Source organism: Falco peregrinus, chromosome 13 (genome assembly GCF_023634155.1).
Source record: "Falco peregrinus isolate bFalPer1 chromosome 13, bFalPer1.pri, whole genome shotgun sequence".
NCBI classification, from domain to species: Eukaryota; Metazoa; Chordata; class Aves; order Falconiformes; family Falconidae; genus Falco; species Falco peregrinus.
In genome coordinates, this window is record NC_073733.1 from 2,532,762 (window position 1) to 2,559,452 (window position 26,691).

A 26,691-nucleotide genomic window follows, 5' to 3' on the forward strand; every position below is an offset into this window, starting at 1 on the left:
GCCATGGTGTGACAGGGCTGGTTTGCTCCCTAAAGGCGAAGGACAACAGTGGGGTGAAGCCCCCTGGCAGGAGGCTGCAGGCAGTGAGGGCTGGCAGAGCTGCTGCCCGCTCAGTGCCGGTTTTGAAGACAAATGCAGAATTTGCTGGCTCTCTTGAGCAATGCTAACAATTTCCAGCGATAACTCAACCTTACCTTTTTGTTTTAAAATCAGTATTTTTGCCAACTTACTGTGAAGGCTTCCTACTTGGTGTACAGATGGAAATAATTTAAGAGCTTAAGGTCTTCATTTATTTTCAGTACTGGGATCTTTTTCCAAAAATGGCCTGGGAAGTTAGACTAGGAAACCATTCTTGTTGCAATTGTAGCTACTGCTGCTGAGCACAGTGTCCCCGTCAGATACCCTGTGTTTTTCTGGTTTCCCCTGCGGATTGGCAGGCTTGGGTAGATGTTTCTGCAGGCACAGCTACTCTTGCTGGCAATTATGATCTTTGCAGCCACCTCTAAAACAGTCTCCCTCCAATTCATTCCTGACCTGTGTGATCCTATCAGACCCAGTCTCTCCCAGGCCTCTTACCACTGTTGCAATAATGTGGTCAGTGTTAACTACTACAAAGAAACACATTTTAGTATCTTTTTATTTATAAAGGAAAAGACACCGGTAGAGTCACAGCACATAACAAACTTAAGTGTTGCTTCCAGACAGACGTTCCGATGGCTTCAGGTGCCTCTGCATTATTCAGTTTGCATATTTATTGCTCTGTTGTTTGATAGACAGGGCATATTTGTCTTTTAACAATAATGTATTTGTTGTTAGAAGCAGAATATGATAATGTCTGTCCTTGGAGTGGTAGGCTATGTAGGGAAGAAAAGGAAGCGGGGAAGTTACAGTACCAAAACATGTAGGGTAGTTATTTTTGATTGGATTGTTAATCTCCTAAAGCAATTTGCCCTTTCCTTTTAATACTAGTCTGCACTGAAGATCAGATAGTAATTAGACCTTAAAATAATGGGTATCAGAGACAGGCCTATAACAAAAATAAAAGTATGATAAAAAATGGAAAATAAAACTGTCGGGAGATATTATAGTTTTAATGCTTGCATTGAAATGAAAATGCCAAACATCAGTGATAAAAGGCAAAGTAAATATTATAACTTCTGTGGATTCAGTCCTATCATGTGTTCTGGAAATCTGGATATTGTTTTAAAACAAATTATTTATGATGATACTCCTTTAAACACTGGCAACAACAATCCTCTGTCTGACGGGAGAGGTTTGACTTGGGTATGAAAGGCACCATCCTCCCCCCAGGGCAGGTGAGGCTGGGGATCTGTGTGTGATCTCCACATGCAGACATTGCTAATAGTCACTTTTAATTATAAAGATAAAAGGTGTTGAGATAAGTGTGGATAGTGAATTTCAAATTTAACTGCATTCAAACAGATTGCCCAGAGGAGTCATGGCATCTCTGTCCTTGGAAATATTCAAACCTCAGTTTGGGCCCAGTACTGAGCAGCCTGCTCTGGCTGACTGCTGTGAGCAGAGGGTTGGACTGCACGGTCCCCAGAGGTCCTTTCCAACCTCAATTACACTGTGCTTCTGTGAAGTGAAAGGTTGAAGACATTACTTAATCACAGAATTACAAAAAAAGTTGAAGGAGCTGGCCTGTAACCAAACTTGGCCTGTGGTGCTAGAGGACAAGGAGACTTTGAAAGACCGGGGTCTGTGGAGGGTGAATATAACTGATTCTGCATGCCAGAAATGCCTGCTGAGCAGGAGCTTGCTGTGTGCAAGGAATAAAGTGTATCTTTAATGAACAGAATCATTTGGTTCAATGGAATAAAAGGGAATACATCTTTCCTAAATATTTTTCATAGGGGACCTGAAAATACCTTGCTTAAAAAAATATCACGCAAACAAACATGCACAGGGTATGGTCTGAGGGCTCTTGTTTATACCTGACTTTTGCAGACTCCCACATCAGTGGTAATTTGTACCTAAGTGTCTGTGGGCAAAATTTTGATCTAGGACCAAAAAAAAAGAATTAAAAATAAAGTATTCAAGACGTAGTGACCAGAGTAATGTCAACAGATGGAATCAGCTGCTGACATGAAATAGCCCCATGAGAACTGTCTTTACAGCATCCCATCAGAGAGTTTGCTCAGTAATTGTCCCAAAGAAAATGCACATGTTGTACATGGGTATCCTTTGCCTCTTTCATCTCCCCGCCGCTGCAGACCAGAGGGATGTCAAGTCTTGCGGAGACAGAGGCCGTTGCTAGTCACCATGAAGGTGTCAGGAGTGCCAAGTTTTCCCTTTTATTGACAAGACAGAGACACTGCTGCAGTTGCTTCTTACTGACAGTACAAATTCAGTGATTAGTCAGCCTGTACATTTTTACTAAGGATGAGCAAACTGCCAATTCCTTTACGAAGAAGAAGGTGTTTGGTAACGTGGTTTTGGTGCACCAAAATTTGTGTGTCTGTTGACTGAGTCCCTAGAGGTGAATGAGAACAAATAACCTCAGAGTGCTGCTTTCACCTGCCTCTTTGCTGCCATTCAGGATCTTTGTTTCCCTGTTCTTTGCACATTAACAGATGCCCAGCTTACTTGCTTTAATGCTTGTTAGATGCTTAGGCTAACTTGCTTATGCAGTTAAGCCTAAATTGCCAATCAATTATGAAGAGAAAGAACGTATATGGATTACAAGTGTCTTGAAGGCCATCAGTATTTATCATCCAGGATGTAATATACTGGCCTAATGGTAAAAAACTGATTTTAAAAGTACCTGCTGTCTCTCTTGGCTTTTCTGTTCTAATGGCAATGCAGTACTGTAGCTGACCTATAACGTACGATGTTTTTAACAAAAGCTGTCATAATATTCCATGGCCAGCTCTTTAACAAGTGCCTTTTATAACCGTTTCTGGTTTTTAGTATGGTAAGTCTTGTGTAGCAGGCATGGCTGGATGTAGAAGGCATGGCCCGAGGGCCTAGGAAATCTAGCAGTGTTCGCATTTAGAACTCTGTTTTGCTCTCCCCTAACCGCAGCCAGGAGCAGAGCTGGTGTCAGCTGGTATGTAGAATTGTCTGGGCTGGCCGTTGATCGTGAACACTGTGCAGAGCGTTACGTCAGTGAAGTGCTCATCGTTCTGACCTGTAGTGAGAGCAGAGGGTCAGGGGCTTTGGGTGCACCCGTGCCACAGTCAGAGGTGTCACCTCGTGTAAGAACACCCAGTAAAGCTTTGAACTAACTACTTGGGATACTGATTGCAAAATAGGTGCAGGAGGAAAGAAGTCGTGTCAGGCTATACCCAACCGTATGGGCCAGTCTTAGGGCTAAGAAAGGCAACTTACTTCGGTCTTAGAGCCAGTGGGAGTATAAGCAGATTAATGTAGTAGTGCCAGGGCTTCAACAGCAGCACATCCACAGTGACCTGATTTACAGAGCTATGGATTGTGCTAGGGAGATGAAGTGAATTTTCCCAGTTCAAGGAGGGTCAGTGCCCACTGTGCTCTCATCCTGTCCTCTGCTGACAGGACGTCTCTCCATTGTTTATAATTTCTCTCTGTGTACATGAGAAATTCCGTGTTTCAGGATGTTTGAAAGCCAGAATCTATTCTGATCTGCCTTTTTCAGCATACTAAAGTAAAACCAAAGATCTAAACAATGCTGTATTTTGTCATATCCAAATTTTAATGCTGAGACTTAAATCCATGTGTATTTATTAACTACAACATATTAACAGTTGTTTAGTTGTAAACATCCCTCCTACTGTTGATGCATTTGTAGTGTGAAGGAGACCAGGGACTTCAGAGTGCTTCCGAAGCCTCAAGCATACTGCTTCCCAACCAAGAACATTAATGTTTGTTACATACAAAGCTATTGTGCCTTCTTTCCATGCTTCATTTCTCCCTGTCTGTAGATAAGTGTTCAAAAGAGCTGGTGGGTAATCATACTCAATCAAGTATGCATTTAAGACTTCACTTGCTTCTTTTAGGTAGAGCCCCCTCATTCTGTACTTCAGCGTCACTGAAAAACAATAGAGAACTGAAGATGTAGAATTTAGATCTTGAAAATGTGCTTTGCAGTCCTAGTTAACTCTCTCATTGTCCAAGTCTTTGTAATCCTTTCAAATTGCAGAAGTAAAAATTGTAATGAGTGAGATTTATCAAAAAGATAACAAAGCCTTAGGCAGGGAGCTGGCCATTGACCTGTGTGTACTACAGTTACAACAGCCAACAACAAAAGAAAAGTGGGTGGGGTAAAGGTTAAATATCGGGTGCCTTCGGTGAAGTAATGCAATTTACATTAAACCATTTAGGTTTAGTCCAAGCCACATTACCTCACATTTGGTAGGTACTCCAGACAGTGTGTCTAGCCCAGCTGAAAGGGGGTAATTTGCTAAAACTGTAACTTGGTGCGGTTGCTGAGCCTGCTGTAATCTGGACCAAGCCCCTCACCATAGATGTTGAGACCTCGCTTGAAACAATCTGAGTGTTGAGACCCTGCCAGTGACCACAGGCAGACTGTGCAGCAGAGAGTGCTGACACCCAGCCGCACAGGCGAACTGTACAGCAGATGAGTTTCATGCGTTACGATGCCTAATTGCGTCCTGCCAGGAGCAGCAACACAGCATTGACGCTGCTCGGTGGCATGGAGTGGGGAAAGCAGTACCCCCGTGTCTTCTGCCCAAACAGCCCCTTTCCCTTCCCAGCCACCTTTCCACATGTCAGGGGCCTTGTGTTTGCCATCTACTCTGAATCAAACTTCTCCCTGAACCACTAAGTTATCCTTTTCTGCCCGAAGTTGCCAGTGGCAACACTAGCCTCTACAGACTGATTGCCGTGGATGATACTTGCTGTAGTTCTTCCAAAGAAACTGCGTCTTGACAGAAGAAATTGAAGCACAGGCAATGCTGTTAGCGATGTGAAATGGAGTCTGCCTCTGTTTTTTACGGTTGTATCATAATGCTGTGAGGGTTCTGTTCAGCAGGATCAGCTTCAACATTTGGTTTCTCTCTGTGATTCATTAAAGAAGAAAACCTACCCGGGCTCGCTCAGATGGCTGATGCTGTTTGGATGATGACAGTGTGCAAGCATAAGATGCTCCAGAGCATTGTTATCATGATGACATGTGGGGGATTGTGTTAGGGATTATTTTTATTTATTTACCAATACCACATAAGAATGTGAGGGTGTTTATTGCATTAGTTGTGCATGCCAGAAACAAAGAATTCTAGAGTCATGATAAACCTGAAGCAATCTTTTTAAACAGTGGATGGACCTGCATTTAGGAGGGGGAGAATCTATTGGAAGCTTTTTAATTGTTCAGGCATGGAAGAGAGACAAAAAAGGTTGCTATGCATTACGGTGGTTAGGTTTTACAGCACATAGTTGCTGTCTTTGGTTGGATTTTTTCATGCTGATGATCTGAGCTTCCTTTCTAAGCAAAATTTCTCTCTAACCCAGCATATCCCTTTGGGAGACTTCAGCCCCTTGGCTGGTTGATAATGTGATTGCAGATGTTTGCTTTTTTAAGCAGATTACTAAGGCTGAATGTGATACTGATATTTAGTGGTTGTTATTAGGACTTGTGTTTCTACAGATCTGGGATGGGAATTTTAATTTAATCACTACAAGTTAGAATTACGAAGTTCAGATAAAATAAAAAGTATTTGCAATTATGTGGCTGGAGCCTCTTGAGAGATCTAAAATTCACCTCAGGCAATTATTCAGCAAACGTGCTTTCCAGTTCTTAACTTGCCTTGCACGATCCTTCTCGAAAGGAACTCAGGTGCCCTACCAGTGCTCTCCTGGCCCCACGAGAGCTGATGATTTATGCAGACGTGAGGGGGGATCTGAGGGCCGTGCTCACCAGTGTAGGTTTCAGGAATAATCTGATCTCTGGGATGAAATTTTTCTAGACAAGCTTCCTTGTTTCCTCCTCCTTTCCTCACCCACATGACACAATGTTTGGAACAGGACTACCGTTGTACAGGGGCAGCAAGATCAGGCTCTGCATCTGTTGGCCTTGTTGCACTTGCAAGTGACATACTAGCAGTTGTTCTTGTGATGTCTGAACAAGTTTGTATCCTATTGTGGAGAGAGCCAAGAAATGCAGAGCTGCTCAAAATCTTTGCTATGGAAGATTTTCAGGAGCTCTTACTGAGGGATTTAGAATTACTTTACTTTGAGATGTTAATAAACGAAACTGCCTGACAGTATTCATGGATTGCAATGTGCCCACCTGCCTGAATGGGAAGTACATGCAGAAAAAAATAGCTTGCCCAGAGTCACTTAGGTAGTAGTAGACAGAAGTAGAAACTAGATTGTCAAACTTCATTTTGGCATTTTCTCCTGTTGCACTATGCAAATAAAGAATATGTCATTTACGTATGATGAGGAAGGAGATCTGTGAAATCAGATTGCCTGAAAAGTGATTTAATTTAGAACACTCTTTGAACAGAAGTAGTTCATTACTTGATGGTAAAGTTAGTGTACAAATGCTGTGTGTACACACACGAGGATGTGACACTCAGACTAGTAGGTAATGTGTAAGAGCCCACAGCTGTGGTATTCCCTGATTCCCTTCCTCTCCAGAGCTGCCCCCACTCGGCATGTCATTCCTGTAGCAAAGCTTGCTGCTGCTGCGCCATGGTCTTTTTCCATGGAGGCAGCGGTAGATTTCTCTCGTTTTCATTTCTGTTCACTGTAATATGGCTGAGAGAGCCGATTGGTTTTGTCTCTTTCCATTTGGTATATAGGAAGGATGCTCTAACTGTTAAATCAGATTACACCTGAGCAGAATTATAAAAGTCTAAAAAGCACTCGAGAGAATGACTGCTCTCACATCTGGAATTAACACCTCTAGAGAGCAAGAATGTAAGCAACACCCTCACCCTCAATAAAATTCAAGGCCATTTTCTTTGCATAACAACCGTGAAAGTTACGACCACTCCCTGCTGACCAGTGGACAAAGAGAGAGACCTATAGCGACATATGTCTGGGAAGGAGCGATGAGTATCTTCAGGATGGAAGCTCTATAGACTGGGAGCTCTATAATTCTGTTAGCATTTTAGATGAACTCCAGAGCTTTTACAGATTTGCATTCCTGCATGCAGATACTTACACATAAATGCTAAAATATCTTCTATTTTCAGCACCAGAGAGCTAACCTCTGCTAAGCAAAGCACTAGGGACCAGAGGCACCACTTAGAATAGATTAAATTCCAGCCACAAAGAAACATCATTTGGATTTTTCTTGCAGGAGACACCATGCTCTGTTTCTTCAAACCCCAGAGTATGAATAAAACTTAAATTATTGAGGCAAATAGCTTAGGGAGTTTCAAATAAGGATTAGACAATTATATGAATAAAAATAGGCAGGATAAAAAGAGAAGGGCTATCAATTTGCCTGCATTTGCTTATACATTCATCACCAGGATACAAGTAAGATAAAAATCCCATCAGCATTGCCATCAGGGAGATCTCGCAGGAGCAGCGCTATCTCTTGAGCAGTGATTTTGGGTGTGTGTCTAGGTTGCTAACTAGAGACATTTTAAAGAGACACTGTCTTTCAGGAGGTGGCTGTTTTGCTCTTTGTGACACCCAGATTCCTTTATTATGTGAAGATATGATGCCTTAAATAGCTAAACATTTTTGAATACCTGTTTCCTACGAAACAAGTATATTGCTAATCCTCTGGGACGGATCTGAGCTCAGAATAGATTGTTCTTGCTCTTACGTTTCAACTTCTGCCTAATATAGATAGTAATTATTCCCTAGCACCAGAGGGAAAGGGAACCTGGACCCCTTCAGTCTTAGCACTGTACAAGTGTTACACGTGCCACAAAATCTGGATGAAGAATTTCATCTTTAGGTTTATCTTTAGGCTTAGCCTAAGTGCCCGACATAGCGAAATATCAGGCTACTCGTCTGAGGTGAGCAAAGAGTATGCTGATCTCTGAGGGCTGCTCACGGTAGAAGCGTAACTTGGATGTCTTAGATCACCTTCTAGAGGTTTCTCTGTCTTTGCAGCGACTCTAGAGAGAACCAAAGCAGACTGAATATCTTGCTGAAGCCGTAGCTCATCAATGCACAGGCTTTGTTGGCTCTGCCCGCTGAAACGGTTCCCCTTCTCTCACGCCGAACTGCTTCTTCCCAGCTCTGCTCTCCCTCTTAGCTGTGCCAGCCCAGCTCGTTCTTGGGACCATGCTGGAATATGTCTCAGTCTCTTTTTAGCATGTTACCCAAATATGCCTGGTGTCACACAGTTCTGTTTTCCTCTTCGAAGTGGCAGCTTACATTGAAACAGATTTGTAGCTTTCTGGACACTTCACAGATGTCAGCAGTCTGTCCACCGAGGCTAGTCAGAGCCTTATAATGCAAAAAATAGCCTCGTTCTTCCTAAAATGGTGATACTTTGCCAATAAACAGGGGATGTATTTCCATTAGATTATGCCATTACAGAATTCGTGACACATAAGATGAACAATTTTGGTTCTTTCCAGTAGAAAGAAACAATGCACATTCAGGCTCAAGTGAGAATGACATTGTTCCCTCTGTGTTTTGGGAAATGACAGCTACCGAGAGGATAAACCCAGAAGAATGGCTCTAGATAAATCTTTATCTAAATTATCAACACAGAGTTTCTCTCTCACTCTTTCTCTCATTTCATAGACCATTGACCAATATTCCCGTGCAACCATCTTTTAATAGAAAAGAAAAATTTCCTCCTAGGCAAGGGGAAAATAAATGAAAAGATTATTTGCTTGGACAGATCATCTGAAGCAGGGAAATCAGTTAGGGTTATTTATTCAGCAAAAGAAGCAGGGGCACCGGATGACAAAAAATTACTTATGACCCAGGAGACACTGGCAAAACACTTTTTGTACTTACAGGACCTCTGCTTATATTTTTTGTGTGTGATACTAAAACAAATGCGTACTCCTTTACAATAGCCAGCTCTGTTGTTACCACCTAGGGAAACGTCTGCATATATCAGGGTTGCTGGATGAGTATCTTTGCTCCTGAATTCTTCTGTGGTTGAGACTGAGTAATCATGTATTTATCTCTGAATAACAGTATCTAATAATAAATTATCTAATTGATTAATGCATCCTGTAGCAGTGAGTCTGCCTTTCACCAGCTGTGGGGTACCTGTGACAGGTACTGCTGGAGTTTTCCCTTTCCTTTAAAATCTTTTCAGTACTGCTCGTCACAACAGGCTGTTGTCACTGGTTAGCTTAGCAGTGCATTGACATTTTTCTCCAGAACAAGCTTGGAGGGAAAGTGTAATATATGGTTAAATAAAATCATTTACAGCAACACCTGTAGAAATGATCACTGAGCATGTAGGGAATTTCCACGCACGAGCTGTGATCAGCCCCAGATGAGGTCTACAGAAGGTGCTCTACAGTCTTCTGTGATAGCTACTGTAAATAGAGCCACATAAAACCAGCAGTCCATATTATTAGGCAGACACTGATGTGATCTTACTGCTATCTACAGCCCCATCATTTCGCAAATGAGAGGATAGTTCTATATAATCTATCTCCAATTTTACCATGACATCCTTCAGCGGTGTGACTGAGCAGAAATGAATCATTTCATTCTCCGTCATAGTTAAGCCCCTTCCAGGGTTGTACTAGGGTGACATTAAGAAAGAATTTTAAACAAAAACATGCCACGTAGTGTTTGGGCAAGGAGGAGATGGATGCAGAACAGCAAACAAGTGGATATAGAGGCAGACTTTCTCTAGTTGACAGTTGCCTGTGACACTGAGATTCAGATTCATCTGGAAAGATGTGACCTCTTTAAAGGGAGATTTTTAGGATCTAGTTTTGCATTTTGTCTTTGTGTTGGGTCATTAAGCCGCTGAATATCCCTTGTTGCCCTCCAGGAGCTACAGGGTGGAACCTGGCTGCTTTGTGGTTCAATAATAGAAGATAATTTTCAAATACTTCTATTTTAAAGTCTTTTTCTGCAAAACAAGCGGGTGTGTACATTTTTAAGCAATACAGGGCTTTTCCCTTGGGCACAAAGTTGGAATTGTAGACCACTGACTCTTTTGAAATTGGTGGGATATCCACAAGGGTAAAGGGACACCTGTCTGGTCCAGTAACTGGAAAGAACAGAGGGGGAGCAAGGCTGCTACTCTTTGCTGCTGTGTCAGGGACACCAGGCCGGGGGCGGGGGGGGGGCGCAGGGGGAGAGGAACCAGGCTGAAGCAGCAAGATGAATGGAGGCAAAACCCCAGAGATGTCAATGAATGGAGGCAAAACCCCAGAGATGTCACCAGCAGAGACTGGTAATCCCCTGGGGGGGGTAAAGAAATCCGAAGGAGGTAAGTATCACAGTGTAGTAACATAGTTATTTAATATTCCCGGTATTATCTGGTATGGCAGAGATGTAGAATTGCAAGAACTTCTTGCAACAGTGTCTGCATACAGCAGATCATGCTACCCTGTGGTTTTAGAAACATCTTAGCGAGAGGTAGTTGAAGAGCTAGTCTGTGAACTGAGAAATGAGTCTGTTATCTTCAATGAAAAACATTTAGGTATCAGGAACAACAAAAAATTCATAATATCGGTTGCATACAGGAAACTAATTGGTAATGAATTGTGTAATCCCTGGCTGAATCAGGCTGTCTTCATACCGACATCGAAAAATACAACTTTTCCCTGAATTAATATTTCCACCAATTAATCTGGTTTTATGCATAACTTCTCTTTAACAAAGGAGTGTTTGCTATAGTTCCCTATAGGGAAAATTCCCCTACAAGGAAAAAATTGCCTGCGCGTGAAGTCCTATCCTGATGGATGTAATTGTTAAAGAAATCCTGAGGATGTTGTCCACCCACCACCCTTCCGAAGTACTGCTGTAAGTTACATAGCTGATGATGGTTTGCTTTGCAACTGCTTTTTTCCCAGGTCTTAATTTTGTTATTTTGGTCTGACTTGGCTTTGTAAAAAACATTACAAATTAATTGTATCTACTTGAAGGTGCTGTCTCAAAGCTGGGATGCAATTTTATGTTAACTCCATTATTGCAGAAGTCAGTCTGAAAGCCAAAGCACACTGACCTACGACATATAAAGCATTAATAGAATACTTAATTCATGTATTTGAGATAAACTGTGAGATAAACCTCAAATGAATATTATGGTTAATTTGGGTGAATGCGTATGTTTGTGCTTGCAACCACATCTGCTCTCTTCTGGAGGGAATCAAAAGCATCCATCTGTTTATTGTCATAGTTTCTAGCCTGTGTATATGAGTTCTCTTTTATATTGAACATCAGGCCCTGTTTTTGTAAGCCAAGTGGTTCAGAGAATGAGATCTGAACACTCCTGGAATTTCAGGAGCTATACTAAGCAGGATGTACCTATACTGTCATTTCAAAACTAATCTGGATACCTTGAAAGCCATATCTTAATTTGAACGATAGAGAAAGAGGAGATTCAAGAAGAGAATGCTGTACACTGTAAAAAACTGCTGGTTGGCATAGCAAATACTGCCTGTTGTGTGACAGGAGAGATGCTGCACAGCCTGCTCCTCCCTTTCCCCTTGACAGCTGCCTCCAGAGTGCCTTGTCTGTGCCTGAATATATACAGATACATTTTTTTCAAGTAATGATACCCTATTTCTAATTCTCCTGTGTAAATTATAGTGTGCAAGATGGCACAAGTTCATTACATTTGTTAATTTTATCAATAGAAGGTTCATAAAAAAAGTAAAGTGCCTCAATCACTGAGTTACAGCTTGTTTTAAAAAGCGTGACTTCTGAATAGTCCTGGATAAATCACTTGCCATCTTCGTCAGCTGGCAGAGTTTCAACTCGCATTTCATTAGAGAGCCCGTCTCCAAACCAACACACGAGTTTGCAAGGTGGCCGCTCCTTATGTGTGAACCCCATAAAGATGCTCTCCTCTTCTGTCATCCGAGTTCAACAGACCTGAGCTGCTCTACCGTATGTTACTAATGCTCTGACTCCCTTGACTGCTAAGCTGAATCAGTGCCTCCCAGCACATGATCAATAGATGCCGCGGGAGGTGAGGTGTCTTTAAAAACAGTCGGAAGGGCCTGAACACACATGCTGATGTTAGAGATCCCGCTATTCTTTTCTCCTTACATCCCTCAGAACTACCATACCTGTCCTCTGAACTGCATATCTGTTAAGAATTCGCTCATCAGTCCTCAAAAGACTTTATTATTAATGTAAAAATCCTGCTCTGGTTGGAGCCAAGTTCTCTGGTAGGATCATCACTCTCTGTCTGACCTCACTAATAGATAATATTAGTGGGGCTCCATCAGATTTCACCACAGATAAGCAGTGGGTTGTGACGCGATGGGTGGTGTGGGTACCTTATCTAAGCGCCATATGATCTAGAGTGAAAATGTCTGAAGAAACTGGTAGAAATTAGAGTCTTGGCAGAAATAGCTCTTTCAGTGAAAGTGAAGCATAAATGTGTTAAGTTGGGCAAGAGAATTTCCCAAGGTGTTCTGCTGAAGGTTTTGTGGTTTAAAAGCCCACTTACAAAGCAGGGTCATGTGTGCACTCTTGCCTTTATTTTGTTCTGCCCAGGGCAATATTAGTTTGTAAGTTACCCATGCTGTTTGAGCCATAGCATTTCTGCTTTCAGAAATCTGATCATCGCTCCTTAATGAGCACGGAAAGAAAATAAATTCCCACAAGTTCAGATTCTCCTACTCGCTGTATGAGTCTGTTACACAATTTATTCAGTTAATCTCCTGCAGAAACTTTGCCATTGGAAAAGCGCGAGTGGAAGTTCTGAGGTTTCATGAATTCCAGCTGTGGCTGTTGCCACTGCATACCAGATTGGAAATTAAAGTGGTTCTGATTACAGTACTTGCAAAAATTCTCATGGTGATCAGGTTTATTCTTATGAAAATCGACAATGTAGTTTGTAAAGAATTGTTCAAGGTTTCACTTGTAGGGCACATATTTATTTGATAACTTAAGCCTGTAATTCTACAAAGTGGTGAGTCTGTTTTCTGGTGCTTTATACCAGATCAAAAGCTCCGATGACACATGGAACAAAGCATTGAACTAGTACAAACTCCCTGTTTGGTTTGAGTCTGTCAAAAAAAACCCAAACAGTTGTGTAATAACTTTGTCTCAGCAGATTTTATGACATATCGGTTATCGTTTATCTTTGCAGAGCTGGCAGAAAGCTAACATAAACCACAAAGGCTGCGTAAACTCCAAAGTGTACGCTCTGGCTAGTTTGATAAAAAATGTGATCATAATGTCCTGCCTAATTCAATCAAATTTATAGTGCCAGATTACCTAGTACTTTGTGTATCTGACATTAAAATCGAACCACAGCCTCCACGACTGGGTAACACCGTCTGAATAAAGGGAATGTTGCCAGGAATTACGATTAAGGGCCACTCGAGGCCAAGTTTCAGAAGCAATATCTGATCTGGGGGGCTCTGAGCACCCACGGTGGAGCGCCTCAGGCTGGCTCGCACAGGCGCAGGGCACCCGCTGGTCCCACGTGCTCCTGCTGTAACGCTGAGTCTTCAGGGCAGCCGAAATGTAGTTGGTAATTTTTCAAGTTGGACACCCCAGAATCAAAAGCCTCAAATATTAGTGGACTACTTTAGAAGAATTAGGCCTTAATCTCTCCGCTTTGATCTCCCAGTCTAAACCAGTACTATATATACTATACATATATATAAATATATATGCCTTAAATACTGTGGACAAGTTAACAGTTATAACTGCAGTTACTGCCCTTTCCCCCACATATAATACATGACTTGTCTCTTCTACCTGGCTACCTGTTTGCATTAAACTTCTCTGACAGGCAGAATTACCCGGTGTTGTGATCTGTTTCTCTACGCCAAGTACACGAGGTGGGCATTGAGCGTGGGAGAAGACAGAGATCTTTTCGTTGGAGAGGAGCCATTCAGGTCTTGACTGGACTCATTAAAGTGAGCTGAATGCTCTGGCATCAGAGAAAATCTGGTCGTGTAAGCCCTAAGAACATTGGATTCCTTTTATAGCACTTTCATATCATAAATATTGCCTTTATTGGTACTCTCAAAGAATTCTGCTCACCTTGCTATACAGAGATTCTTTGCAGCTGCTGTATTTATTGGAGGACTCTGATGCATATTCTTCCATACACCACTTCTTGCTCTCCCACCTTCCTTCCTTTTCATCATTGCAATTGCATGGCAGACGTGAAAGATGTATCTTCAGGTAAAAGAGGAATTTGATCGTCACAGAATTCAAATGAAATGCACAGAGAAATTAAGAAAACATTGTTTAATACAGTTAATTGAAAATTGTTCCTAAAACCATCCCCAAAGCAGAAAATGTTTTTGCTTTTATCTACAGATTATTTTTGAAAAGGCACAGAAATGTAGCAGGTTCATTTTTGCATCCGTGAGGCAAGGAGATTTCACTGGAAATAACATGAGTTGGTTTCTAAATCAGTCTTTCCTTCTATCTTCATTCGTCTCCAAGCCTCTGATACGACAGGATCACAGCACTGGGAGATGGAAAGATTTTGGAATAGTTTTCTTAATGATTAGGCCAAAAGCTTATGCGAAGAGCCTCATGTTCTTCCAGTGGAAATATCTATGTAGTTTTTATATAATAGTCAGCTCAAGATCCTTACTGAAATGTGATACTCAAATTCAGGAGATGAGGGAACAGAAGCTGAAAAACCTACAAGTTCCAATGGCAAGCCTGATTGCTGGAAAAAACTGATTATTTAAGGGCTCCACTACCCAGCACAGCAGTTTATAATCTGGTGTCTCAAGGAAACAAGACTTATGTATTGTTTACTCCTCAAGCCCCCATTCCTAATCTTCCCCAGTACCTTTTGAATCCATCAATCAAATCATGCATATATGATACAGGAGCTGAAACATCAAAGGTTTCAAATTCCTGCATGCTTCATGAAAACAAGTAGCTGGGTGGAAGAGACAAATCCTGTTACTGTTCCCATAGAGAGGTGATTTACAGGACTCACCCAGTATGACCCACCACGGGACAGCGAGCTGCAATGATCGCCAAGCCTTAGGAAAGCTTCACTCATTTTTCACCTTATTAGGCATCAGAGCACACAAACATGAGGCAACTCCAGAGGAAGCCAAGCTTCATTAGTTTCTGCTGCTGACAGAACTACTTATAGTGATTTTGTTGTACTGAGAGAAGAACGGTGATGTTTTTCACACATACACATGACCATAGACTTGCATCCTTAATGGCTTGCATGAAGAAGCAAAATAAAAAAAGAATTAGAGATCCCCGTTAGAAGGAGGATAATGTAAATGGTCCTTGCAAATGACCAGAACCCAGATGGGCTTTTGCAAAAGGGGTCCTGTTAAATTAAACATGTGGTGCAGAAAAATCCCAAGTATGCAGGCTACACTGCAAGTTGTCTGCATTACATATTCTGCTAAGTGCAGAATCGAATCCCAATTTCTCCAAACCTCAAAATGCATTTTTGACTAAAATGCATCTTTTGACTAAAAAGCCCAGAGAAATTAAGAAAGAATAAAGGGACATACATCTCTTTTCCTGTCTGCTTTACACCAGACTTCTTCTGGCATTTCTGTATTACTCAAAATCATGATGCTCTCTGAGTGTCCTAGCAAGCAATTCTATTCCCTTACGGAGATTTAGCAAGAAAATAGCCTGTGCAGCTCTTCTAGAGTTTGATTCGTTCTTAGAAGTAATTTTATTGGTACAAAATGTATGTTTGTCAGTTCCACTGCCTCTATACTAGAAGCACTTTGTCAGTTCAAAGTAGCCATGTGCCTGTATTTTGTAAAATGTTGCTGGAACTGATGTTGCCTGAGCACCCATGGGCCAGGACCTGGTCTTGTACAGCACCAGCGGTGGTGAGGTCCTGGATCCAGAACCAACATTTTCAGGCTCTGAGAGAGGAAACAGGAATAAACAGTAGAGATAGACAGGATAATGAACTTCAGCATCCAGAGTGCCTGCCAAACTCGTCACCTTATTCTTCCCAATTTTTTCTTGGCAAATTAAAAAAAGGAGTAACAAAACATACCATATTTTAATTTATGCATGCACAAGTCTCACACTGAGACACGCCATTCGTTCATTTGTAAAAGCAATGGTCTTGATGTTTTGTACAAGAAGGGACTGAAATAATCAGCAGTTGAAGCAAGATAACCACAAACACCAGTGAGCTGGGTTTGAGCCTTGTCATAAACCAGTGTCAGGGAACACATACCAGTTTGTAGCATGGCAGACTCTCCTGAGCCCCCCACAATCTGTTCCTGTTTCTGATAAACAGGAGATGGCAGTCCCATTATACAAGAACTACATGGAAATCTTCCGTCACTAAAATAGTGATTATTAAGTGCTTAAGAAAAAAAAAAAAAAATCCTGAAAAAATCTATGTGCAGAGTAACATGAAAGCATGCAGGCAGGTGTCAGGTACATAGGCACGCAGCTCCATGCCGTGTTTCCTAAGGAAGGAGAAGCATTGCCAGTTTCATTCTGTGTCCGCGCCCTGGACTGCCAGGCTGCCCTTCTCCTCCATTTCTGCCTAAGCAGTGGCTGCGGCAGGGATGAGCTCTGGGAGTCAGCAACGGGGCTGCCACGCCGGCCCACCATGCAGCAAAGGGAAAGAAGCAAGCTGGCAGCACTTCATGCACGTAGAAACCTCCCACAGTGCTCCTGCTCAAGAGAGCTTATTTAATTTAAAAAACAAACAGAAAGTGTACTGGCAAGAGTCCTCATTTATAGATACGTATTGCGTCTTTCAGAGGCCCTAGAGGGAAGGGGGAGCACGCAGGAGCTATTTTTTTCCTAGGCAGGCATATATTTACTGGAAACTTTGATTGCAGCCTTCTCCCCTCCTCCACGCGCCTGAGGTTGGTTCGGTGCAGCAGCACGTTCACTCTCATGGTAGTGCTGCGGTAGTGGCTGTGCAGACGCGTGCACCCGGTCACGACTGTCTGTTCCATCATGCCCCAACTCCAGCTTCATTGTGCCCCGTGAGCCTCCTTCACCCTCATGCACTGGGATCAAGACACTGGGATTCCGACAGGCATTTCCCAGTATGTGGGGCTTTGTTTGGCACTGTCCTTTCTACTGTACTAAGATCTAATACAACATAAATTGGTGGTGTAAAGACAATCAAAACAGTTGCAAAGCTATAGAAATATATGCCATTTTCCACTACAACTTTGAACTTACATTGTAACTACCTCCATTTTCTTGTAGGAAGAACCCAAGGAAATAGTATTACTAACATCCATCTGAGGAATGCTTCTCCTTGCACGGAGATCCCACAGAAATCTCTAAGTTTGACGGGCATTTGCATTCTGATAATTTGTAATCCGTTTGCCAGAATACCTGGTACTGAAATCAGTGTCACTCAGCTTGAAGGCTGGCAGGTGTGTGTGTGTGTCTTGTTTCAGTCCACAGCTGAATTGGCTTGACTGGAATGAATTGTTGCAGATCTTTGTGAAACCCTTGGTGTAAACACAAAAAAAACATACAGCATCCATAACAGTCAACTCTGGTTTTACATTTTAAAAACTGCAGCTATGCTGAATGTTATAAATGATACCAATTAAAACAATTTTATTTTGGGTTCTATCAATTCAGGTTGAGAAACGATAAGCAAAAACAGCGCTGGGTGCGCGGAGAACTCAATTAGTTCCACCACACGCACACCTGAGTCCTAAAAGCAGCATCTTTTATCCCTGGATCTTGACCAATCTCCTCTCACTGGATGTCCGTCCCGCTCTTTCCCCATTGGGTCGTTAGGGTTCTCCTGTTGGCTCTCCTTTGGTGCGCTTTTTTCAAATCTCAAGGCCTTTGTCTCCTTCCGCGGGCCTTCCCTGCCTGGTTTGGCTTTCCTTATCTCCTTCAGCTTCAGCGGGCTTTTCCAAGCAGCGATTGCCTCAGGGGAAGGGGAAGCCATCACATTGTCTCAAAGGAGAACCACAGGCACCCACTCACCACAACTGCGATACAGGTCCCAGATTTACATAGGGTACAACCATTACACTTATCACAGTACATTCTATTTTTGACGTGAATCATGACTGCGTTTATCACACTGAATAAAACCAAATCTGTCACTTAATGCAAGGCAAATACCAATAATTATTCTTAGCCAAAGAAGTTCATTATACTGTTAATACCAATAGTGGAGTCATGCAAGTCATGGAGCCGGGATTGCTGGAATCTCTTCACGGTTCTGCCAATACACTGTGTGGCCTTGGAAGAGGTAAAGAGTGAAGGAGGTGAAAGACCTTGAACAACTTCTCTGTACCTTAGTATTCCCCAAGGGAAAACTGGAAATAATTACTTGTTCATAAAGGAGGTTGCTTTTTATGCAGTACTTCAAAAATCGTGGCTTTATAGCATGAGAAGTAAAAGCTCTTTAAGCTGCTTTGTTTTCATTTTCTAGTAGCACAGAGTGGATCGATCAGCGCTGTATATTGATTCAGTGCAAAAAAAGGAGTAAAACAGAAATATGATGGAGGCAGTTGTATGCAACATAGAAACCTGCCATGCCTTAAACTAGTTTGGTTAAATCTGTCCAAAACCTCTGGACAAAAATACATTTTGGGTTATCTCAGATCAAATTAGGAACAGACTGAAGATAAAGGAAATTAAAACCACTGTTCAAACCCAGGCAATTCTACGTGCAGACAGCCTGTAAGAAACCACATGGACACTATTCTGCAGCCTCACAACAAGCTTTTGAGGGCGAAAGCTGTCATCTTCACCTTTTCAATGCTTAGCTTTTATGTTCTTTCTTCCTAAATCCAGAAAGAATACACCAAGAACAATTCAGATCAGTTGTGTCATTGCTGAGGATTAAGCAGCAAAGACTAAACAATTTCTTAATTTGTGGTTGAGGGGGGTGGGATGGGGGCATCATTAGGCAAACAAAGCAAAGCACTTAGTACAATAGGTGGTAAGTAGACTATTAGTCTCTGCTTTAGCTTGAACCAGGAAAAGCAGTTTAGGGGAGAAAAAAGGGATTTAGCATGAACATATCCCATCTACCTAAAGATGTGCTAAACTCAGTAGCAAGGCCCCTCGAATTAGTAAAGGGATAGAATTTACATAAAAAATACTCTGTGCATTTTTCATTAGTCCCCACTTGATTTTGTGCTGACCTGCTTTTAATGCAGCTGCTAATGGAGACCAAGGTAATCCAAGTTCACAATGGTGCTTGATGGAAGATGTTAAGCAAGTGGTTCTTTAAAAAACGTCTCTCCAGCTCATGGAGTGCAACAGATTGATTAGTTCTTGTTTTCTCTTGCAGTTTTGAAAATAAATATTGAACCCTTGAAATATTTGACCTGGCTTTGTTGCCACAAACATTAGTTTTAAACTATACAGAAAATACTGTGATGGGGATCCAGAAAATCCTGTTGTTCCCAGTACTAGCTTTGCCAGTGAGCATCTGCTCGGTTAAGCCCCTGTGCCTCTTTTTTTGGTATCAGTTTTTCAGTTGTGGAATACACAGAGGAAGGTGGGGGTGAATAACGGGCCATATATGATTTATTTAAAGAACAGTGTGCTCACGTTTATCTGAGGAGACCCTTATTGTTGACTCGAGGATGTACTAAATCCTTAAATGGGCGACATAGGGAGTGTGCTAATTGTCCAGGCACACGATATGTTAATATTGTTAACTTGAAGATATACTAGGTCCTTGAGTGGAATGTGCTAATTGTCCAGGTGTGAGATATGTTGATGAGTTCCCAGAAAGTTAATGAATAGGCATGAGTGACTTGTATAAAGAGGGGGCTGAAAGGTTCCCTCGGCGTGCTTGACTTTGGTGGAGGGATCCCCCATGCACCCAGCGCTGCCGAATAAAGATAACCTCCGCTCACTCAAATATTGGTGACTGACTCTTTAAATCGGGGGGAGGAAGGTATGCAGACTCCAGACAGCCTGCTAATCCTCACCAGAGAGCAGTTAAGGCAGCATTCACAAAACCATTTAGCTTTTCTGTTCTTCACTTCTGATCAGCTTTTTTCCTTTTAATTCTGTAGGGTTACATGTGAACCTCTTGACCTTCTTCTGTTTTATGGTATCAGGAAGGCTATTTCTCTGGTTTCTTATTTAATTTAAAACCTTAACCTGAAGCTGCCTCCCGGAGAGCTTTCAATTTCTGTTGAAGTTGACAGGAGGTCTATATACACAACAGATTGAGGATTAGGTGTACTGACTGTCAGGTCACATATTTCTTTACTTTCTAGTTCAGAAAATCTACAGTAGGGAATAATCACGTTTTAGTAAAGGAAAGACTAGCTGATAAAACCACCTGTTCTCCATTTCTAATGCCTGAGTCTACTAAGCATAAAATGTGTCTTCCTGACAGCAAAAATGTGATGTAAGCTGCTCTTCTACTTCCCAGAACAAAGAGCATCAGGAAGGATTTTGTTCATTTGTCTCTGAACTGACATGAGGTTTTGTCATGATGTACCATCAAAATTGGACATTTAACCAGATAAATTACTCCAGTCAGCTACAGATTTTTCCTAAGACAACTGCAACCAACAGTTACTTTCCAAAAAGAAGGCCATTTTCTAAGTGCTTTCAGCAATACAAGTTTAAAACCTAACTTTAAAAACCAGCATTCCAGCTGCCATGCCGTGTGTTGGCATAGTTATCAATAAATGTCAGTGAGCTTTCACTGTAACAAGGACAACACTTTTAAGTTCAAGCTGGCATATTTCAGGAAGCCTTAAATTACTATTTCTCAGCGCATACAACGTGAGTCTCAGTATTTTGGGGAAGCTTTTATTTTTAGGGTATTCCAGTTTCATGCTTATATTCTTATTCCAATTTTAAGAGGAACTGGCCAAGCAAACGTAGGTCATAGCTGTGGCTCAGCTAAGTTCTGTGAAATTTCTGATTCACACCCATGAAAGAGTCAGGAAGATATTCAAATATATCACCTCACCCCTACAAACCAGGGCACTCGGATATATGTGTGCTTAGCATAAGAATTACTGAAGGACATCCTGCGCACCAGAATTAAGACGTAACATTCTGAAGTAAAATATTCACAAAGTAATGTGAGGTCATACATTTGTTTACAAAGTATATCAGTCCCATTGACTTAAAAGAGAAGTCTCCACGCATCTTTTGTCATACCGGTTTTCTGTTTGAAAGGCAGTACTAACACAGGAAAGGCTTTAGCCTTTACTTCTTATGTACACAACATTTTTAGGCCTTGGCCGCTGCTCCTACTGGTAACACCTGTGGAGTCCTTTTAACATGCCTTCACAGTACAATCACTCAGGTTTCTGTGCTGTGAGGAGGTGTTAAAACACTCCAGCAGAGAGTAGTATATTTTGACAACTTCTTCCTATCAGTGTCCTGCTGTGAAGGGGATGACTGCAGTCAGGCAGCATGTATCTTAACAAGGAGCCAAAGCAGGCAAGCTTTTGCAGCATATTCTCAGAAAACTGATTGGAGTCTTACTTTGTTCTTACCTTACACCCCGTAATACTTCATCCATTTGAAGTGTCCGGTTATGTAAAGAAAGAAAAAAAGACCATTAAGCCACTGGAAGAGAGGAAGCAACACATATATTGTTTTATTATCTTCCCCGTATCTGTGCTATGTGTACATTTTACTGAAATTAGGTCTAGAAGTTGCTCCTTTAGCAGCACCACTTAACTGAGAATTCATCAGGGGCAGGTGGGTCACAGGCAGTGTTTTACCATCGTGCATCAGTTCACTGGCAGCAGTGTGTAGAAGTACAGTCTTCCTGTGCTTTACAGGCTGGCAAGCATCCACGAGTGGTAACTCCACTTAAGGCACCTCCCTGTCCTAAGTTGCCGAGAAGGGACACAGCTACAGCAATTGAAGCCAAATCCTCTGACGTCCCCTACAGCATGATATGGCAGTTGGGAAGGACCAGGGAAGAGTGGAACTCATTTCTACAGTTTCCATCATTCCTTGAACAGGCATACAGGCCTCAGACTCTTGTCTTTTTCAATACCATTAAAATAATACAAGTTAAAAAACCAAGAATCTAAAAGAAGTTCTAAAACATCAACTTCAGAGCTGTAAAAAGCCAAAATTCATGCACTGCCTAATAGTATCAAACATTTGAAAGTCCTCATTTCAGTCTCAAAGAACTCCTTACAATAGTGAAGTAGCACCCAGTTCAGGCTGTAGGCTGATGTATCATCTTCTCAGACATGAACTCCTGCGTACATCATTTGGTCACCCTGCGTTACCCCAAGGGGGGATGTGTTAGCACTCGGTCCATAAATTGTTCTTTTAAGGAAAGATGCTGGAGCCATTACTACGGTATGACTAGTTGGTATTCTGTGGTTAGCTCGTGAAGGGTGCAAGAGCTGTCCACCAGTAGGTGCAGGACGTAAGAACCAAGCATCTTCAGCCACCCCAATAATAGGAAGGGATGAAGCTAAAGTCACACAGATGTTGCTCATCTGAGGACCACTATTCAGTGAGCTTCTGGTGGCAAAACTGGAACTGGAGAGGCGAGAAGGAAGATCAGGTTCCAGTAGCCAAGTCTGGCCAGGTGCAAGTCCACTTTGCTGCCCCTCATTCTGGGTTTTTAAGCATTTGCAGCAGCAGCAGCAGGGCGCAGGGAACCCCCCTCGCCATGGCGGGTCCTGCAGGGTCTCTCACCCAGAGCCACTGGGTCACACTGCCCGTTTGTGCCGAAGGCAAGGCACGGCACGCAGCACCCCAGGCAGCTGCAGCACTCCCAGCCCACCAGCTGCCCACCCAGGCACTGCCTCAGCTCCTGTCCCAGGAGGTTTTATCTCTTGCCCTGTGACCTGCCTCTAATCCCCTCTCTTCACAGCAACGAAGAAGGAGCCACTAATAGAAAACCATTTGCAGCTACTCCAGCTCCACCTTCCTCATCTCTCTCCTTCATTCCTGCGGGGAGCAGCACTGGTTTCTGCTGGAGGTGGCACATCTCCCTGTGGTTGGGGGTTTCTGCTCCCATGGGACCCTCAGCAAGGCTAAGGGTGCAGGGTACAGAAAGCCCAGGGCTGTCCTGGCACCAAAGCTTCATTCATTCAGGGGCTTGTCAGTAGCTGAAATGTCAGAGAGGGGAGGCTGAGGACTGAGCTGGCACAACACATGGAGGATGACAAGTGAGAGAGAAAATTTCAGGAGCAGAAAGAAAATACAGGGATAACCAGCTTGCAGAGGGCTCTGAAGTGTAATTGGTACAAACTGGTATCAAAGTGATTTTTACCTTGTTTAACATGGATAATCAATTAGATAAATACAAAGAAGAAGATTTTAATCTGAAAAACGTAGGTTAAATTGATTTTGAAAGCCCTAAGTTGGTCTAATTTGTCTCCATGGTTGAAAACCTAAAGACTGAAAATTTTAAAGGGTGATAAATTTTTGGACTTCTGCTTTCCCTACACACAGTGCAATCCATGAATTAAAAAGCATGTTTCATGGGACAAGATATCTATTTTAAGATCTCTAGAAGTTTCAGCTACACAGGAAAATCCTAGTGTTACAAAGACCCTGTAGCAGCATAGGAGTGGCTCGTCTTTGAACTATAACCAAAACGAGACCATTTGTGGTGTTTCTTAGTCCTCTTACAAGTCAAACTACCTCCACATGAACAGGATCTGTGCCTGAAGCATGGCTAGCTTGTGCGTAACTGCAGGGAGGAAGAAAATTGTTGCTAATTGAACACTGTGAAAAGCAGGGAGTTAGCGCAACATCTTTTGAACCACTATTCTGGTAATGTGCACCACTATTTGCAGCTTGCTTGGAGACTCCCAACACATGTTCTTGAATGTACACAAAAGTGGGTTGCCACAGAATTTTTAGGAGTGTTGCCATTGATTGCAGAGGGAGGCTGTCCAATGATGCAAACTTTTAGAAACATTTGCACAGAATTATCTCCTTTCTGATGATTTTTTTTGTTTCAATATTAGATAGCAGCTTGCACATTTATGCTTCATTAACTATTTCATAGGTTCAGTTGACTTATATTTCAATCTGCCAAAGACATCAGCAGTCATTACCATTGCCAGTCAGTCACATTCTGTGCATCATTTTTTAATTTTTTTTTTTTTTTTTTTTAGATGTAGTTAAAGCGATCCTTGGATTCGGAAATGTTAAATGATCTCTCAGTTTAAAACTACAGGCCTTTCCAAATGCTTCTCAGCACACTGAGATGTGCATTTTGCCCTGTTGCATTTTAGCTCTACAGGTGTAAGGTTGGCTGACTGCGTAGGACCTAATCCTATAAATCTATGGGCATGATCTAGAAAATACTGAGCAACCCCAACACCTTTTAAAAAACATCCAGAGGTGAGTGACGTTCAATCATCAAATAGACTCTCCAAGCACTCAAGCGATACTTTAAGCCCAAAGCTATATTTGCCTTAAGGTAAATTCTATTTTATTCACACATTAACCTGGGCACTATTAGGCCAGACTAAATACTAACTTTTATTATTTGTTGTTCTGGGGAAAAAGCAGCCTCAGACAGGCTTTAAGCATGTGCTTAGTGCTTTGCAGAGTTCATCATAATAAAATGTACCACAGTAAAGATAACAGGATGCAATTATTTCCTCCCATCTTCCATGTTAAAAGAGTATAAAGACACCTGCTACGTCAGGTATTCAAATGCTAAGAAATTCCTGAGGTTGTTCATTGCATTAACACTTTGAACGATGGCTGCCCTTACATCATTTCCTCTCTCTGCATATACACTGGCTTCAACAACGTGGTCATGTATTATTTTTTCCTGCAGAGGATCACACTGCCTCACTTAGCAAAGATAAATTCTTGGACACTAAATGCAGAGTTCCTATTCAGGGTCTGCACGTGCATTTGTGTGTGTTCTGGGGGCATTTGTTTCCTGATTCAGAATCTCTCATCATTTTGTCATAGACTGTTCTGTGCTGTGAAGTCCACTTAACTGCTGCAGAAGCAGATGAATGTGATTGTGTATAAAAATTGTATGTGCTTACATAACTTGTGACCCACTTTGAATTGTGACGAGATAAAAAGGGCTGCATCGATACATTGGGATGCTGGTTGTGAACTACAGGGGTAAACCATGAGTAAGTTTTTATTCTGATTCCTTATGTTCAGTCACTCTCCGCTTTCTTAGTCTTTCACCTGCCAGGGTGAAATTTTTCATTCCTGTTCTTTGTGAGCTTTGGGGAAGTTTTAAACAAAAGCAATCCAGCCTGTTTTGCATGAGAGGACAGTAATGACAGTTTCCCATTATTAACAACAACAAACAATCTTGTTACCTTTTCTGAGTATCCCTGCAGCCAAAACAGCTTGAGCTTTGAATTTACAAGTTACCATGGTAATAGCCCTTAGAGAGCAGTCTCTCTTTCCGTGTGAGGTTTGTTTCTCCTATTTAGGGAAATGCAGGTTCCCCCTTGTGAATTTTATGTAGACAGACAGCAAGATGATGACGAATTCCTGTTATTCTAAGCAGAAAGCACAAACTGGAAACTTCCTGATTTGCAGCTGCTTTGCCTTCCCTGCAGTACCATTGTTCAGCACCAGTATTTTGCAGTCTTCTGTAATGTTGAAGATTGAACTCTGCCACCAGATTTCAGCTATAATCTTGTCATTTCTTAATGACAAGTGAACATCCAATACAGAACAAAAAAACAAGGGAAGAACTAATCGCTTTCTGCTAACAGGAGCCTGCAGCCCAGTGGTCAGACCCTGTAAGGTGCTGATCAGTTCTCTCCTGATGCTGTGTGTGCTGTTTCCCCTGACATCAGGTCAGTCAGCACCGTGCAGGGTGCTGGCACTGGCCAGGACTGGCCCTAAGTGAAATACTGAGAAATACAGGAGGCACACTGAGAATGCCCTACAGTAACTTAGTTCTTTGCATTTCATGAGTGTGGCTCTATGCTAGCTATGAGGAGTCACACAAATATTCGATGATAGATAGCCAGGCACTCCATATACTTTATTTTTGCCATGCCCAATGTGTGCCAGCCATGCCACCCGCCCCCAGCTGTTAGCCATGAGGCCTGGGGGGCCCTCTGCAACTCATTATTCCTCTGAATGTTTCAGCATGCCAGGGTGGGGGTGGATCCGTGGTGCTGGGCAGGGAGCCCTGGAGAATGCAGGCTTAAGCTTAACCACACCACTGAACACACAGCAGCCTCCTTCTCCCCATCTCCCCGCTGCCTTTATGCACATTGAAAGAGAACAGGAGGGGGAAGGAGCTAGCTGAGTGTGAATGTCACACTGAGAGAGGCTGAAAGGTGAAGAAAGAGAGAATCAGACCTGTGTCAGCAAAGAAACAAGGAGCCAGCTGGGGGGAGAGAGTAGGCAGGGAACCAGACCTGCGAGACTGGATCATGGTGTGGATGGGGGGCCTGGTGAGGAAGACTGAGGCAAGGCACGTAGGAAGGAGAGTGCCGCTCCGGAGAGCCGGCCGGCTGCTTTGGTGTCAGGAAGAGAAAACTGGCTGGAGCATCATGGAATTCAGCATATGCTAGAAAGCAACTGCTACCTGAGATGGCTGCTGTAAAGCTGCTTAGGGACTCTGTACTTCTGCCTGCCTCACCCTGTGCCGTCCACGCAGATGTAGTTCCCCAGGGAATGAGTTTAGGGGAAGGGGGAGGCTGGGACTGACAAGGCACAAGAATCATGGTAGGAGCTGAGACTCAGGAAAGATTGATGATCGTGATTTAG

General features: G+C 42.4%; 1 long non-coding RNA gene across 2 annotated transcripts in view; it reads left to right on the plus strand.

The window, feature by feature from the left end:
- LOC114011649 (uncharacterized) overlaps nt 1-26,691 on the plus strand; it is a 63,977-nt gene that overhangs the window by 8,935 nt on the left and 28,351 nt on the right. Inside the window, exon 3 of one of the 2 annotated variants that reach the window (XR_008749657.1) lies at nt 24,096-24,401. The exons of the other annotated variant lie outside the window; for it this stretch is intronic. This is a non-coding gene — a long non-coding RNA (uncharacterized LOC114011649). Of the gene's footprint in view, nt 1-24,095; nt 24,402-26,691 lie in introns of those variants that run through there. 2 annotated transcript variants of the gene reach the window in all.